The sequence below is a fragment of the Saccostrea cucullata genome, unplaced genomic scaffold (genome assembly GCF_032062105.1).
Source record: "Saccostrea cucullata isolate Sc308-1 unplaced genomic scaffold, CSIRO_AGI_Scuc_v1 ctg12784, whole genome shotgun sequence".
NCBI classification, from domain to species: Eukaryota; Metazoa; Mollusca; class Bivalvia; order Ostreida; family Ostreidae; genus Saccostrea; species Saccostrea cuccullata.
The window spans coordinates 1-18041 of NW_026921111.1; the positions used below are offsets into that span (position 1 = coordinate 1).

At 34.0% G+C, this 18041-nt stretch overlaps 1 long non-coding RNA gene across 1 annotated transcript; it reads right to left on the reverse strand.

Moving 5' to 3' along the window:
- Nucleotides 1-765: 765 nt before the first annotated feature.
- LOC134259186 (uncharacterized) lies at nucleotides 766-17397 on the reverse strand. The gene is made up of 3 exons (XR_009990302.1): nucleotides 17278-17397; nucleotides 15681-15727; nucleotides 766-849 (listed from the first exon to the last, which is right to left on the reverse strand). It is a non-coding gene; the product is annotated as an uncharacterized LOC134259186 (long non-coding RNA).
- Between the last annotated feature and the right edge of the window lie 644 nt (nucleotides 17398-18041).

Genomic DNA, 18041 nt, shown 5'->3' on the forward strand with positions numbered 1-18041 from the left:
ATACTTCCGGCGTCAGTGTGGTTTCCACCTGAGCAACACTCGTAACAATTTGTAATGTCTTTTTTTCCCCAATCCGGAATTTTTAGAAACGTTCAGAATATTACAAACCTTAAATAAGGCAAAAGCAGATCTATATTAAATTTTTTTTTACTGCTCTCAATAATTTTTCGAACATTTTGCTTAATTTATTTATTACGCTGATGTTGTATTACAATATTTTAAATCTGCACAATTAAAGCGTATTCGTATTTTGGTGACAAATAAATTAAACTCATACTTTATTTTGTTATATGATAACATAATCGACTATACGTTCTTGACTATTGTGTAAACAGTTATTATCAAAGTTCAAAAACTAAATATTCAGTCCAAGGTTACTTTTAATAGGAACTTTTTATAATTTTATTTACCTACTTGCATACTGATGCAACCTGCTGTAAACAATAGTCCCAACGTCTGTGGTTACTTTTCGTGTGAAGCATCCCTGAAATTAAACAAATCGAAACCACCTCTTTGAAATGCAGTCTGTGTCATCTTCATCGAAGTTGTTCACTTGCTATAATTTTAACTTTGATAACATGGAGGAATAAACACGGTAGGCAGTTTGATTTTAATACAATCATAGTAAAATTTTATTTCTTGGCTCTCTCTCTCTCTCTCTCTCTCTTTTTCTCTCTCTCTCTCTCTCTCTCTCTCTCTCTCTCTCTCTCTCTCTCTCCCCCCCCCCGCTCTAGCCGGATCCACACCATTAGATACTCACCTCTCCATTCCCACACTCCACTATATTGTTACAGTCTGTTAGGATGGGCACACCGCTACAGCTTAGACACCGAGGGCCGAGTGACACGGCTGTAAGGAAAAAATAAATTGTGTAACTAAGGTAAATAATGCTCAAGTTTCATGACTGTGAAACAAAACATGCAGAACTACAGAGGAGAGAATGTGTATATCTATTTTTTAAGTTCCGAAGGGGACTTGCTAAAGCTCAACATGTTTCAGAAAAACACCCTCGCGCTAACATACAACCGCCGTCGCCTATAAAAATAACAACACGCTGTCACGCTAACGAACAACCTCTCCCTAAAACGGAACCCTTTCACGCTAAAATGGTTTGCACAAGTCCTGTTAGCTATCACACAACATGCCGTCGCGCTAACACGCTTTCAGGCAACAAGCCGTCGCGAGTTGTGTGTTAGCTCGACGGCGTGTTGTAAACTTTGTTAGCACGACAGTGTATTGTGCGAATTGAGTTTGTGTGACATGAGGTTAAAGGTTGAATGGGAATTGTGTGTTTGCGTGACGGCATGTTTTGTGTTAGCGCGTAAACGTGTATTGCAACTCGTGTTAGCGTGGTAGTATTGTTCAATGTTGCGATGGCGTGTTGTGTGTCAGCGTGACGGCGGTTTTTTAAAAAGGTTGTTGAGTTTTAGCAAATGGCCTTATCCGGACACCATATTTTACAGTCATGACTTTCAAGTATATGTATTCAAGGCTGTAAAGTAAATTGTCTTGTCTTTGCTTTAATTTTAGTTTAAAGTATAAATTGTTGTAATGCGAAAGCGAAAGTGGAAATCGAAAGCGAAAGAGAACATTATTGGTTGCAAAGCGTGAGAAAATGTGTACAGTGATGACTGTGAAGCGTAAGTGAATTAACTAGAGCCGAGCTGTTGCAAAGCAACGAATAGGTCTTCCGTTGGAGCTACAGACAGGAAAACGTAGCCTTTAGTTAGGTCAAGCCACATTCTAAAGTTATACAAGTAAGCAACCAAAAGGCTTGTAAAGGAAGCCACTTAAATGTTTCCCCAAGAAAAAGAATGTAAAGGAATGTATGCGACCTTGAATTTTCTATATGACCTTGCGTCAAGCAATGACAAACTCTATTTAAAAATCTAATATGTGTGTAACTGACGGGAAAAAGTTACAATTTTTTTAGATACTTTTTTAGTCCATACATCCAGGTAAAACATCTTATCTTTAGTGATCTTGAACTTGAGTCAAGGTCATGTCCCACCCTGCATTATATCAGCAATGTTTCTCAGGTACAAATACGGTAACGAATTTACAGTTTCTCTGTCAGTAACCTTATCGTCCAAATGACTGGATATGTTCAGCCATATTTTTTTTCCCAAACATATACCAAATCGAAAGGATTTATTATGTTTAACACTATAATTTTATAAAGATTTAACTAGAAATATATCTACAGGACATGCCACCGAGTGTGTATTGTAAATACACACTACATTAAAATCTGTATTTAATAGTGTAATGGGAGAGGAGAAAAAGCAGCGGACCAGACCGGGGTTAACCCCAGTCCCCCGAAAATCCGGTCAGGTGCTCTACAAAATGGCTATTGGCCACCGGCATGAACCCGGCTGACCGCCACACTAGTGTATGACATTTGTTGAGAAATTTTAATAGTTTTTTTTTTAAATTAAATTTAAAAAAATGGATATAGATTATGAAATCCCCTTCAAATAATGCATAAATGCCTAAGCTTACATAAAAATATCTTAAATGGTTTTTTTTAATACTATGCAAAATGCAAATCAAAGAAAAGTGAGGTCAAAATGGAAAGTAAAAGATCAAAATGTATGGCATAGAAAAGTTTGAGATAAATGTCTTGAATGGATTCTTCAAAACTGAGCTCGCCCGTGTGGCACAGTGGTTAAGCATCTGTTCTAGACTAAGGTTTAGATAGCTCTCAGAAGTGTGTATCAGCATATGAAGTTAAGTAAAAATATAAATGCTCTCTTAAAAACTGAGCGGTTCCTTCGGACGAGACCTTTAAAACCGAGGCCCTGTGTCAGCGGCAGGCGTTGGCACATAAAGACCCCCACTGCTCAATGGCCCTGAGTGCCGAGTAAAGGTCAAAATTTGAAGCCCTTCGGTGACGTCTCCATATGAGTGAAAAATTCTCGAGAGGGACGTTAAACAATATACAATCAATCAATAAAAACTGAGCTAAATATAACTTAAGTAAAGTGAGATCAAGGTTAAAAGAGAGGTCAAAAAAAAAAAAAATACTGATTTAGTTGAATAGCTTACATTAGTATGTATCACCAAAAGAAGTAAATGAATACTCAGTCTTGAATGGTTTTTTGTTCCCCAAACAAAGTTGGGGAACATTTTTGTTTTACTCTGTTTCTTATTATTATTATTATTATTAGTTCCCCAAACGAAGTTTGGGAACATATTTTTTTACTTTTTCTGAATTTTTTCTTTGTTCTCCGGTACTTTTTTTGCAGTTTCTCGTAAACTCCCATCCGATTAGGTGAAACCTTTTTAGGGTCACTGGGTATGTTTGTGATTGCGGAACGAAGGTCATTTTGCGCGCACGTGCGTGCATGTGCGCGCCGTGTAACACGTGAAATGACCAATATAATAATTTAGCCGTAACTTTTTAAATATTGGATGAAATGTTTTAAACTCATAATATAAGGATATGATAGTAGTATAGACATGATGACATGGTCAAAATAGCAAGATCTACGGCATGCAGGTGCCCTTCGCTGCGATTGGCTGAAACTAAAAGTCTAAATATCTATTTTGTTTTCTGACAAAATCCTTTGAAATTTTGAACATAGTCTTACATTATGAAGATCTACAGCATGATATATAAGAATAATCATAACGCACGCACATGCACGTGTGCTGCAATCTGATTGGCAAAAATTTTAAATGCCTACAACTTTCTTGGTTCTCAATAATACAGGGTGAAATTTCAAATATGAATAGATATAATGATTGCCTACATTATACTAATATCAAAAGTAAATGCATGGACGTGCATGCACATGCGACCGCACACAATGTATTAAAAGACAGTATACTTGAGTGTTTGATGTTCATGCAGAGTTAAGAACTTCTAAATGTCAAGACATGTAACATACTGGGGCATGCAGATCTTTTTACCCTTGACCTTGAAACTTAGGTCAAGGTCACTGGTAAAATGAATAAAATGTTTATATTAGTTACTTACCAAAATCACCTTGACCTATGAACTTGAAATCGACCTTAACCTTTGTCCTTGACCCAAGGGTAAAAAGAAACATGAAGTACATGTACATGTATCTAGAAACACCTTTCAGAGTTATTTCGGTTGACAGGTTAGAAGTTAAAGAGGTGGTGGTTTTTAATGACCTTGACCTTTCATCCAAATGTCACAATCAATTTTAAGTTCTTGGAATAAGATTCAACTCCAACGTTAAATAGGTTAAGAATAAAAATAACCCCCCCCCTCCACACACACACACACAAACAAATCAAATTTATGGAACGTAGAAATCACTTTTAAACTCAAATAACACCTCGGACCCACATAAAATTTCAGGAAAACTGCAGAAAAGAGCTCGAGGAAAGTGTATTAAAATATTTCTTTTATTTAAAGTATATAGAAATTATTAATTTATACAAAAAAATTCAAATTGTCGTGTTTAAAATTAAAGTGCAGATAACCAAAGTTGGCATATAAGCCTTTAATAGCCTATTTATTCAGATGTCGTTAATAGCATTCAATTCTACTGATTTGAAATAATATTTTAATACCAAGCATCCTTTGTTTAATTTACCTTTGAAATTTATTTGAATTTTTTTAGAATTACGCAACCCCCAGAAATCGTTTTTCGGTATATTAAAAATCAATATACATGTACGCTCCTTCGTAAAATAATCAGATATTTGCATTCATGAAAAAAATATGAATAAGAAGGTGTTAAACAATATAGGTCATATTAGCTGACACGAATGTCTTTTTAAACATCTCTTGTAAAACCCAGAAGTAGCCCCCTATGCATTGGAAAAAATGAATCAAAAAACCTTTATATATTTATTTACAAAGTATATAAAATTTACCAGGCACAGGTATCAGAGTTGTCAAAATGGCCTGAGAGGAAATATTAAAAAAATTCTGAACAGAAAGGAAAATCCCTTTTCCATGTATGGAACTACTATTGAATAAGTTTTTTTTAGGTTAGGTATTGGAGTGATATCCGTAGTCGACTTTAACCCGCCTTGTCGTCGGAATAAAACCGACTTGAGCCCGAGGTTAAAATGTAAGAAATAAAATGTGAATCGATATATTAAAAATATGACATATGCTTGAAAAATGGTAAATTTATATATGTTTTTTTTTTTGATTCGCGGGATAAAAGATATGTTAATCGTTTAATCAACATGCCATAATCATCTTGCATATGCATGTACATGTACGGGTGCGCGCATGCAAAACGTTAAACAATAGATCTTGATAGTTGATATCATTGTAACATTTATATTCTTAAATGAAATCCGGGGATATTAGCAATTTATAAAAGGTCTTAGAGGAATAAGGCACGATAAGGGACAGGGGGAGCTTTGGGGAACATCTGTAACGGTCCCCTTACAATTAGCACTAGTTATGTTCCCCAAACGAATTTGGGGGAACATTTTGTTTTTACTCTGTTTCTTATTATTATTATTAAGGCTTCCGTCTTCACGGAAACCTTATAGTGATTCTACTGTTTCTTATTATTATTAAGGTCTTCCGTCTTCACGGAAGACCTTATAGTGATTTACTGTTTCTTATTATTATTATTATTATTTTATTATTCTTATTTTTTAGACAAATTTTGTGCACGCGATATCTAGAACTATTCATTGGTTTTTCATCAAACTTTGAGGGATATGGTCTCATATGCCATTGTTACATTTGGAAAAATTTTTGGGAACAATTCGCTTCCGGTGCCAAGTTATGGCCATTTTTCTGATTTTAAAATGAAATTTTGTCAGTTCGAGATAAAAAACTACTAAAGTTTGAACTGGAGATTGTTGGAGAACATAGGGCATGACTTCTAGATATGCGGAATGTCCTTTTCGTGTGTCGTCAGTACTTCCGGTTGCTACCGGAAGAAAATTTAAAAAAAGTCAAAATTTTCAACTTTTTTGTTTTTCATTATTTTTCTTTGATTTCAATAGGGATAATGAACTCTTTACAAATGCGAAATATGTAATTTGTTTTAGAAATGAAAAAGCCAATTAGAATTCGCATTTAAAAATTTGAAGCGGCGTTCCCGATGGCGTAATGGTTAACGCGTTGGATTTTCCGCGGGCCCCCGGGTTGATCCCCGTGTACCGATATTTTTGTACAACTTTTTCAGCTAGATTTTTCGTTTTTTTACTTCAGAATGGGACGGAAGACCCCTCGTTGCTCGCAACAATTTTTCTAGTTATTATTATTATTATTATTCTTATTTTTTAGACAAATTTTGTGCACGCGATATCTCGAGAACTATTCATCGGTTTTTCATAAACCGGGATGATGCGCTCTTATATGCCATTGTTACATTTGGAAGAATTTTGGAACAACTCGCTTTTGGTGCCAAGTTATGGCCATTTTCCTGATTTTAAAATGAAATTTTGTCAGTTCGAGATCTAAAGAACTACTAAAGATAAAACCTGGAGACTTGTTGGAGAACATGGGGCATGACTTCTAGATATGCGGAATGTCCTTTTCGTGTGTCGTCGGTGCTTCCGGTTGCTACCGGAAGCAAATTAAAAAAATCAAAATTTTCAACTTTTTTGTTTTTAATCATTTTTCTTTGATTTTTGTAGTGATAATAAAGACATTTTATAGAAAGCGAAATATGTAATTTGTTTTTGAATTGATAAAGCCAATCTCGAGATATTCGCATTTAAAAATTTGAAGCGGCGTTCCCGATGGCGTAATGGTTAGCGCGTTGGATTTTCCGCGGGCACCCGGGTTCATCCCCTGTATGACCAAATTTTTTTATGATTTTTTCAGCTAGATTTTTTGCTTTTTATTTCAGTATCGGACGGAAGACCCCCGTTGCTCGCAACGAGATCGTTTCTAGTTAATATTATTTTTCTTCCTGGGAAAATTTTGTCCGGGGTGATCTTGTAAACTACACATCCGACTAAGGTGAAATGTTTTTGGGTAGTAGACATGTAATGTAGATTTGGGGAACGAATTTTTTTGCGCGCACGTGCTTCAAGAGCGCGCACGTGCAACATGATAAATGACCGATTTAATTGATATAGATGTAACTTTTTAAATTTTTGATGAAATGCTTTAGAACTCATAATATAAGGATACATAAGTAGCATAGACAATATGACATGGTCAAAATAGCAAGATCTCACGCGCATGCACGTGCGCTGCACTCTGATTGGCTGAAACAAAAATCTCAATATCTTTTTTGTTTTTTGACGAAATGCTTTGAAATTTTGAACATAGCCATGCATTATTATATCCTACAATACGATATATGGCAATAATCATGAAAACCGTACATGCACGTGCGCTGCAATCTGATTGGCTTAAACTTTAAATAGCTATAACTCATTTGGTTTTCAACCAAAGAGGATGGGATTTGAAACATAGATAGATATTATGAACACCAAGAAGGTATGGTCACCATGCACATGGATACACGTACATGTACATGCGCTGCAATCTGATTGGCGGAAATTTTAAACGCTTTCCCCCCCTTGGTTTCCAACCAAACAGGATGGGATTTGGAACATAGATAGATATAATGGACTACTACAAGAAAGGTATGGTCACCATGCACATGCATACACGTGCGTGTACGTGCCTTCAATGTGATTGGCTGAAACTTTTAACAGGTATAACGCCCTTGGTTTTCAACCATATGGGGTGGGTTTTAGCACACAGATAGATGTAATGGACTTCTACAAGAAGGTATGGTCCCCTTATGTATGCACGTGAGTGCACGTGAAATGAACAAAATCAAAAATACACTTGAATGCGCATATTTTTTATTATTTTTGGATTAAATACTTTAAGTTTTAGTATATTAAAATATATAGATTGTGTAGACAAGGTGATATGGTCATTACGCACATGCATTCACATGCGCACGCGTGCAATGCTAAAATTTGAATGAAATTGGTACACTTCTGGGTAAATGTTGTTAAAATCTCAATTGCAAAGAGTTTGTCTTAATTAATGAAGCTAACAGGGAATATGGCACCAAAAGGGATATGGGGAGCGTTTGGGGAACATCTGTAACGGTCCCCGTTACAATTAGCACTAGTTATGTTCCCCATACGGAGTTTGTGAAAATATTTTTTTTACTCTGTTTCTTATTATTATTATTATTTTTCTCTTCCCTGGGTACTTTTTTTCCGGGAGTGATCTTGAAAACTACACATCTGACTTAGGAAAAACCCTTTTTTAGGGTCAGTAGGCATGTTATGTAGATTTGCGGAACGAAGGTCATTTTGCGCGCACGTGCTTGCAAGAGCGTGCACGTGCAACACGTGAAATGACCGATTTAATTGATATAGGAGTAACTTTTTAAATTTTTGATGAAATGCTTTCAAACTTATAATATAAGAATATTTTAGTAGCACAGACAATATGACATGGTCAAAATAGCAAGATCTCACGCGCATGCACGTGCACTTCGTTCTGATTGGCTGAAACTAAAGTCTCAATATCTTTCTTGTTTTTTGACGAAATCCTTTGAAATTTTGAACATCGCCATGCATTAGGATAGCCTACAACATGATATATAGCAATTATCATAAAAACCGTGCACGCACGTGTGCTGCTTTTGATTGGCTGAAAATTTAAATAGCTATAACTCCCTTGGTTTTCAACCAAATAGGATGGGATTTGGAACATAGATAGATATAATGGACTACTACAAGGAAGTTTGGTCATCATGCACATGCATACACGCGGGTGTCGTGCCTGCAATCTGATTGGCTAAAACTTTAAACAGCTATAACTCCCTTGGTTTTCAACCAAACGGGGTGGGATTTAGAACATAGATAGATGTAATGGACTTCTACAAAAAGGTTGGTCACCATGCACATGTATGCTTGTGCGTGCACGTGAAATGAGCAAAATCAAAAATACACTTGAATGAGCGTATTTTTTTTAATATTTTGGATTAAATACTTTAACATTCAGTATATTGAAATATGTAGATTGTGTAGACATGATGATATGGTCAGTACGCTCATGCATTACATGCGCACGTGTGCAACGCTAAAATTTGAATAACTTGGTACACTTCTGGGTAAACGTTGTAAAGTCTAAGTCATAGATTTTGTCTTATTTGATGAAGCTTACAGGGAATATGGCACCAAAAGAAGTTGGGGAGCTTTTGGGGGAATTGTAACGGTCCCCTTAAAATTTAGCACTAGTTATTATTATTATTATTTTTCTTCTTCCTGGGAAAATTTTGTCCACGAGTATTTGTAAACTATACATCCGACTTAGGTGAAACCTTTTTAGGGTTAGTGGCATTTGTATAGAGTTGCCGAACGAAGGTCATTTTCGCGCACGTGCTGGCAAGAGCGCGCACGTGCAACACGTGAAATGACCAATATAATGGATATTGCCTAACTTTTTATTTTTTATAAATATTTTGAAACCTATTAAGGATATATTAGAAGTTAAACAAGATAACATGGTCAATATAGCAAGATCTCACGCGCATGCACGTGCGCTTCGCTCTGATTGGCTGAAACTAAAAGTTCAATATCTTTCTTGTTGTACGTCGTAATCATTTGAAATTTTGAAAGTAACACATTATGAAGATCTACGGCATGATATATAAGGATTTTCATGAAAGCATGTACATACACGTGAGCTGGCAAGAGCGCGCACGTGCAACACGTGAAATGACCAATATAATGGATATTGCCGTAACTTTTCTATTTTTTGATGATTTTTTTTGAAACTCATAATGAAAGGATACATTAGTGGTATCAACAAGATGACATGCTCAAAAAGCAAGATCTTACCCATGCACGTGAGCTTTGCTCTGATTGGCTGAAATTTAAGTCTCAATATCTTTCTTGTTCCTTGTCATAATCTTTTGAAATTATGAACATAGTCCTACATTATGAAGATCTACAGCATGATATATAAAAAAATTCATGAAAGCATGGCATGCGCTCGTGCTGCAATCTGATTGGCTAAACTTTAAATGGCTATATCTCCTTTGTTTTTTGACGAAATGCTTTGAAATTTAAAACAATATCATGCATTAGGATATCCTAAAATATATGTAGATAAATATTAATGAAATCACGCGCATGCACGTGTGCTGCAATCTGATTGGATGAAACTTTATATGGCTATATCTCCTTTGTTTTTTGACAAAATGTTTGGAATTTTAAAATATAGTCATTCATTTAGATATCCTTCAATATGATAGAGATAAAAATTTATGAAATCATGCACATGCATGTGTGCTGCAATCTGTTTGGCTAAATTTCAAATGGCCATAACTCCCTTGTTTTTCAACCAAACAGGATGGGATTTAGAACATAGATAAATATGGGATTAAAAAAATTTAGTCATTATGCACGTGCATGCACGTAAAATTAAAAATACACTCGAATATTTATTTTTAATCTTTTAAATTAAATGCTTTGATATTAAGTAAATTAAAATTTTAGATGTGTATACAAGATAATATGGTCTTTATGCACATGAACACCGTGCAATGCCTATTTTAAAATATATTTTTTTTTTTTGGGAAGAACTTGATTAAGTCTAAATTCCATAAAGTATTTCTTATTTGATGAGATTACAGGGAATATGGCACCAAAAGGGAGTTGGGGAGCGTTTGGGGAACATTTGTAACGGTCCCCGTTACAATTAGCACTATTTTTTAATGAGTTAACACTAACCTGAGAAAAGTTAGGTTAAGGTAAAAGGAAGGGTACAAAAAATTTTGATGCAGTTACATACGTGTAGCCTTGTACATTTGCACATATCAATACATATCGGCACAGGAATTTATTATATATTTGAATGGTTTCTTTAAAAATTTTTTTTAAATTAGGTCAAGTTCAAAGGAAAGGTCAAAGTCAAAATATTTTGATGCAGGAAAATGGTTGTGACTTTCTCTTGGAATTCAATACCAGCCCCAACCTACATGTATACTGGTGTCTCAATATATCGCGGTACTTAATTCTTTTGCATAAAAAGTGTTATTTCAAATTATATGTGTCAATTTCTTTTCCAAGTTTGCATCATTTAACTTGTGGACAATTTTAAAAACAGGAAGTCTAATTTACCTATTACATTGGAGAGTCTCATTGTTTCACGGTATGGGAGTACATGGTAACTTGTACATGATATGACCTCAGTTTTTATTTTTGAATTTACCTTCTAATTCTGCATGAAAATAAACAACTGTACAATCTAATTAAAAAACTTTTAAAGATGAACTTGATTCTAATTTTTACAATGTTATAAATTTAATGGTCTAAATATAAGAAAAACGGAACTGGAAATCTGTAATATTACGTTTTATTTGAATTTTTTTTTTTAAACAGACGGTCCACACTTTTTAATCATATAAAAAGTAAACATTGAGACAACATACAAATTGTCCGTCAACAAAAAAAAAAATTTCTCTATGTATTCGAATTTTTGCAAGATATCCCCATACAATTAAACCCGCGATATAATGATAATCCAGTACACACATAATTAAACAAATCAACCATTGACTTTTGGGTCAGTGACTAACCAGAAGTAGGTTACCGTTATTAAAAATAACCCTATATCAGAGCGAACCCAAAAATTTAGGTACATGTACCTCAAATACACAGAAATACAATAAGTAAGAAAAGAATTTAATTGATATTAAGTAGAGATGAGACAGTTATGAAGTTTTCTAATTTTTCTAAAATCGTATTTGAAAGCCCGGGATGCATATATTTTGGCCGCTTTTCTATGTAAAAGTGCATACATGTTATAATTATACTTTCATGTAAAGCATATACCCGTAAAATCGTGCAATTGATCTATTCCGTGTATTCAACGAAAACAATAACATTTTAAGTTTAGTTGCAAAGAGCTGCAAACTCAAAAGACTTAGAGCTCAATTTAATTTTGGGGTTTTTCCCCTGAATTGGAAACATCACTTCCATATGCACTTCAATTATCATGACACATGTCATGAGGCATAAAAATTGATAAATGCACAAGCGGTTACGATTTATTAAAACAACTAGATATATGGGGAAATAAAATAATATGAAAGCGTCGACATGATTTCAAAGCCAATTTCCATTTTAACTATCGAAGTACACGATGTATTTTTAACACCGACATGCCCGCGGCCACGCACGTGTGAACGAGGACTGGGTGCAAAACTTTTAGACACAAGGCGACAGAGGTGGATGTAAACTGTTTGCTAATACATAGGCGTGAATTATTGTATGTTTTGAAGTATTTATTGTGTTGAAGTTTATTTACTATTAATCAAAAAAAATTAAATGGAGAAACAAGAGACCGATGGTAAAAATAAAAGTAAAATTTTTTTTAAGTATATCAAGACTTCCACAACTACCCCGGTATTACTTGCCGAAGCCCCTTTTTAATTACAAATGAAGTGAAGTACAATAACACGGGATAGAGAAATATTTTTTTTTTTAGTTTTGAAATTTATAGGCACGTAAATAGGTCAAGAAAGCGATTAAAATAGAAAATGATTTTATGCACCAGTGTTTTGGGAAATTTACTTGAAGATTAAAAAAAAGATGGGCAAGTAATCTATAGATTCGATATGATTAAAATTCAGTAATTAATATTTCTTTGTAATGTACACAATGGATCTTAAACCATGCCGATACATGCACTTGCTTTGTTTATGTCCACTGGTAGTTTGTATACTGGTGACCTCGATCGACAACGTGGGATCGGCGCGTTAGGTTACATAACTTTAAACATTAAGTGAACATGAAGATTGTATAAAGCATACAGTTAACGATCGTGAATTTTCGATGCTTAAAGTTTAAAATTACTTAATATATAGTTTGCTGTAATAATAAACGTAGAAAATAGATTTAATATCCTCCGTTTTTTTGAACACTATAAAAGTAATTGAAAAAAAAAGAAAGCCTACATGTTTGTAATGAAATTATAATTAAATAGTGAACCATAAAGAATTAAAAAAAAATTATTAAGAAGAAAATTTACAATGAATACCGTAAGGTATATTAGTTATAGCAAGTTTTTAAGTTTTACACATGAAGAGGTCAGGTTTACTTGCTGGATGAAAGCGTTAATGTTACCTGACCTGCTTTTGACTGTGTATTTGCAATAACCCCGGTATATTCGAACAAATAAACATTCTCATCAGATCAAAAAGGTGTTGAAGAACAATTTTGACCGCATGATCCAGATCGAAATATTTACCGTTTTTGAGTTATAAAGCAAAAACTTCCAAGCTCCATAAATCCCTAATTTTAGGGGCCAGCCCCTTTTCTATAGTATCAAATGAAAGCTCTTGCAATTATGCACAGCTTTTCTTCTACATGTCTTAACAAAATATTTTTAGTTTTCAAGGTATAAAGGAAAATATGTCCAATTTTTTGCTGTTTTCCGCGTTCTAATTTTTGACCCCTCTCTAGCGCCATTTTAAATGCAAAAATCAAAAAGCAAAAATCGATGTGCACAACTTCAATGCTTCCTCTTTTTAATTTCAAAAGGGTTTTGTGCTCCAGTTATTACCTTTTCTGAGCCTTTGTCTGGAATACAGAGGTATAAAAAAAATTCAGTCAAAGGGCAATAATTTAAAAAAAGGTAATTTCCGAATTATGTAACAATATTTAAAAAGGGGTTTGGGGGAAACTAAAAACTCTGAAAATTTGAACAAAATCCGTTCAGGAATGAGGAAGAAAGAAGCTTCAAAGTTGGCGTCTAGGAAAAAAAAAAAATAATAAGAACTAGAGCAAAGCTCGTTGCAAAGCAAAGAAGGGGCTTCCGTCCTGTTTGACCGGAAGTAGCTTTATTCTTAACAAAAATGAAAAAATAACCCTAAATGTTTTGAATCCTCTAAAGCTATGTTAATAAATGCAAAAATAAGCCATTTTTTGCTACTTCCGGTTTGACAGGAAGTGACGACGACGGACGGAAAATTAATTTTTATGGACCGGAATTGTTTCCCAAAAACTTGTAAAGAACGGCAAAAATACGTGTTTTGCGACTACTTCCGGTTCGGCCGGAAGTGACGACGCCGGACGTATTTTGACGATGTCATTAGATAGAGCTTGATATTTCAAACAACTTTGCTTCTTTGACATATTACAAATTCTCAATACTTTTTGGATATAAAGAAAAAACTTTCCCCCTTAGGCCCCTTTAATTTAAGAGCCAGCCCTTTTTTCGAGATATCTTTTAAATTTTTATTTCTATACCTTTTTTGTTATACATGCTTTAACAAAATATTTCTAGGTAAAAAGTTATCGTTGAAAAGGTGTCAAGATTTTTTAAATTCGTGATAGGACTATTTTTGGACCTGGGGGGGGTTTCGTACTTCCGGTGACAATGATATACTCAATTCACTTCTCCAGAGATTGCTCTATCATCACTGAAAATTTCATACTTCTATCTTCAACGATTTTTGAGAACATTGCCGGACAAAGTGACCATCTAAAAATGACAAAATTGTGAAAATCTCCAAACCGAAAGTGACGTCATCAAAATAAAAAAAAAACGGATCTAGATTTTTTGATGTTCTATCAGACCTGAAAGTTTCATGAAAATCCATCGAGCCGTTTCCGAGAACTCGCGTGCACAAAATCGGTAAGAAAAAAATAATAAGAAGAAAAATAGTGGAAAAAAAACTTAAGAAAAACAATAAGGTCTTCTGCTGAAGACGGAAGACCTTAATAATCTTAATCATCAGAATCAGTAGAAGGTCTTCCGTTGGAAACGGAAGACCTGAATGACTGCAAAACAAAGGCAAACAGGGCGGTAAAACCAAAGTGAACATTTATGGTTGTTAAGCAAAAGTGTACAGGGATGTAAAGTGAAAGTACTACAATCATCGCTGTAACGTAAAAGGTTATTTCAGCAGTAACGCAAAAAATATGGTCAACAGGACTCTAAAAATAATAAGAAATACATGTACATGTATATCTGAAGTTATTAATGAAGATTAGCGTGTAGGAGGGAAAATATTTCAAATTTATTGATGGTTATGGGTAATAAATGTTTTTGTTGAAAAATCAGATTGTTTTTAGTAAAATTAATTATGTGAAAAGTGAGAAACTTAATGTTCCTCGTCAAGAAAATTTCACATATTGCCAAGAAATATGTCTTTGAGATCCGGGTTCTAATGTGATTTAGTAAAATACAACTCATAACTACACGGTACGGGTATAATTTGTGTTTTGTTACTACTGATTGATCTTCAATTTGCAGGAAATAGAATTTCATTTGGTATAACAAAGACCTAAAGATAATGTTACATTTTTGAAAAATGGTTATATCACATACACTTCTGCAAGTTGATAAATTATACACTTTGAATTATCCTAATTTCTTGACTGCACTACAAATTCACGGGTCTTTATCTAAGGTGTATATTTGCCTTGACCTATATCGTACATGTATCCTCAATCCTTTTATCCTTCTATGTTTCTGTGAGTTGTCTATATGGACAAATTATTTTGTTTTTACACATTGAATAATAAAATAATATTACATTATTATATTTAGATTTACCAGTTTCTTCTTAAAATCAATGTGTTGAATATATATTTCTTTAATTTTCATTCATTTCTTTTACTATTTTTATCAAGTGCTTTCTTTAATAAAATTGTTAGAAATTTAGAATTAAACCAACATCGATGTTAATTTTTGTACATGATATAATTATATACTTACTCGTACTTACCTCCTTCAAGAATGCAGAGAAAAACTAAAATGTTTAGCATTCTGTCTCTACAAAGAAGAATGCATATTTCAATTGTACAAGTAATATAACTTTAACACAGTCATATGACCTACAGTTGTACAAATCATATACTTTACGTGCAATTTTTTTTCAGGTACCAATGTTTTCATTCAAAAGAGATCTAAAAGGTTTATAAATTAAATTCTACTTTTTGTGTACAATTTTTTTTTTTGTGAGGAAAATAAAATCCATTGTTTTCAGCAGAGATAATGCAATGAAAAAGACTTTTATAGTAATCTTACAGAAACGTTACAGAAAATAGAAATCTACAGAAATTGATTTTGAAATATTGAAAACATCAAATAACATCATTTGAAGAAAAGAAATTACATTAATCATTTGAATCTATGCCACAAAAACAAAAATGTGTGCCTATTTCTAACAAAATGTACATATACCGTTCTTTAAATGCACTCGCGATGTACTTTTTTATTTAAGCAAATTCGTCAGTAGTAATTACAAACATGTATCGCAGGCGTTGAGAAATTAACTGAATTCTGTAGGAATTCAGTTATTGATATCATTGTTTAGGATTGTCATTACATAAGAATCTTATCTATGGATTCATTGACAAGACTTTAATGCGCTTACGTCAATCATTTGCATCAATTTAACAATTCACAATAGCAGAGCTCAAAAGTTTACTGTTGTACTTATAAATCTTTTAGTATAGTACAAAAACCTTGTCAGCAAATACAATTTATCGTTAAGTCAAACGCTGACTGATGTTTTTCATTCTAATTGTTAGCGCATTATTTAAAAAATGAAGTGACGACAGTTTCTTCCGTTATTTAATTCCCGAACATGACAAGAAACACACAGTAGGTGTGACCAGTCGGAAGGGGATGCTCACTCCTCCATGGCACCTGATCCCACCTCTGATGTTTATACAGAGGTCCGTGTTTACTCTGTTACCGAATTTTATTGTTTATTGGACTTTTGAGCTAAAATATTGTTCGTTATCTCCATATTTCGCCCCGTGGGGATCCGGGTTAGAATAGGTCCTCAGTGCCCCCTTGCTTGTCGTAAAAGGCGACTAAATGGGGCGGTCCTTCGGATGAGACCGTATAAACCGAGGTCCCGTGTCACAGCAGGTGTGGCACGATAAAGATCCCTCCCTGCTCAAAGGCCGTAAGTGCCGAGCATAGGCCTAAATTTGCGGCCCTTCACCGGCAATGGTGACGTCTCCATATCAGTGCAATATTCTGGAGAGGGACGTTAAACAATAAACAATCAATCAATCAATCTCCATATTTCATGCAAAATTCTAACATACGTATCCTCGTAAATCATGATACCCAGTACATGCATTGTGCAGTTTTTCTTGAAAAGGAAAAATGTTTCAAAATGTCAGTGACAGACTTTTTCTTTGAACGCTATCGATAGTGAAGAAAAAGACAAAAGACCAAAATTACCATTATGTACTGTCAATTTTTGCCTCTGCTTCATTGTATTTCTTGATATTAGTATAAATAATACTAATCAATTGCATTTTTCATTCATTTGTTTACATAATGCATAAATAGAAAATACTCACCGTCACGTTTGTGAAATCCGGTCAGAATGTTTAGCCTTGATGACCAACAGTGTGTCAATCGTTAGTAAACTTCTTATCTCGTCACGAATACGAAGAGCATTTTAAATGACGATAATGAAAGCTTCAAGGAAAATAGAGAATGTTCGTATTAAAGAAATGTCCAATATTATATATTGTCTCTTTAGGATAGTTTTTAAGCCAATACTAGTTCTGGATAATTATTTTTTGTAAAGTATAGTTAAAATAATAGTTACGCTCTCATGACAATTTGATTTTATACTTGAATAGTACTTTTCAAGCGCATAAATTGATGTGATTGTATAAGGTCACATGCGCTGTTTATCTGAGAAAGACCGTCTTATTTAAGATTGTAGAACAAACTGAAAATATTTTAATTCGATTAAGGGTCATTTTGTACATGTTGTCTTTAAATCTTTCAATTAGAATTCGAAAGTCATTCTTCTTAACCACACGCTACATTTTAGTAGGATTAGTCCACATGCATATCAAAATAGGTCATTTATTCGGTAAAGAAATGTCACGATAAAGTTGGTGTAAATATTTATAATAAAAGATCAGGGCACAATAAAGAAAAAAGGGGAAATGAAAACTGATCAGCACCACTCTACCGATAGAGGGCGTGATATAGTTACGTCACTTCTTGTCATTCTGTTGCTAGGGGTTATTGCAAGTATCTGTTTAATATACATTCAACTTGTGGGGGTTCAAAACGAACTCAGCGAATTGAAACACTTACGGGGCCT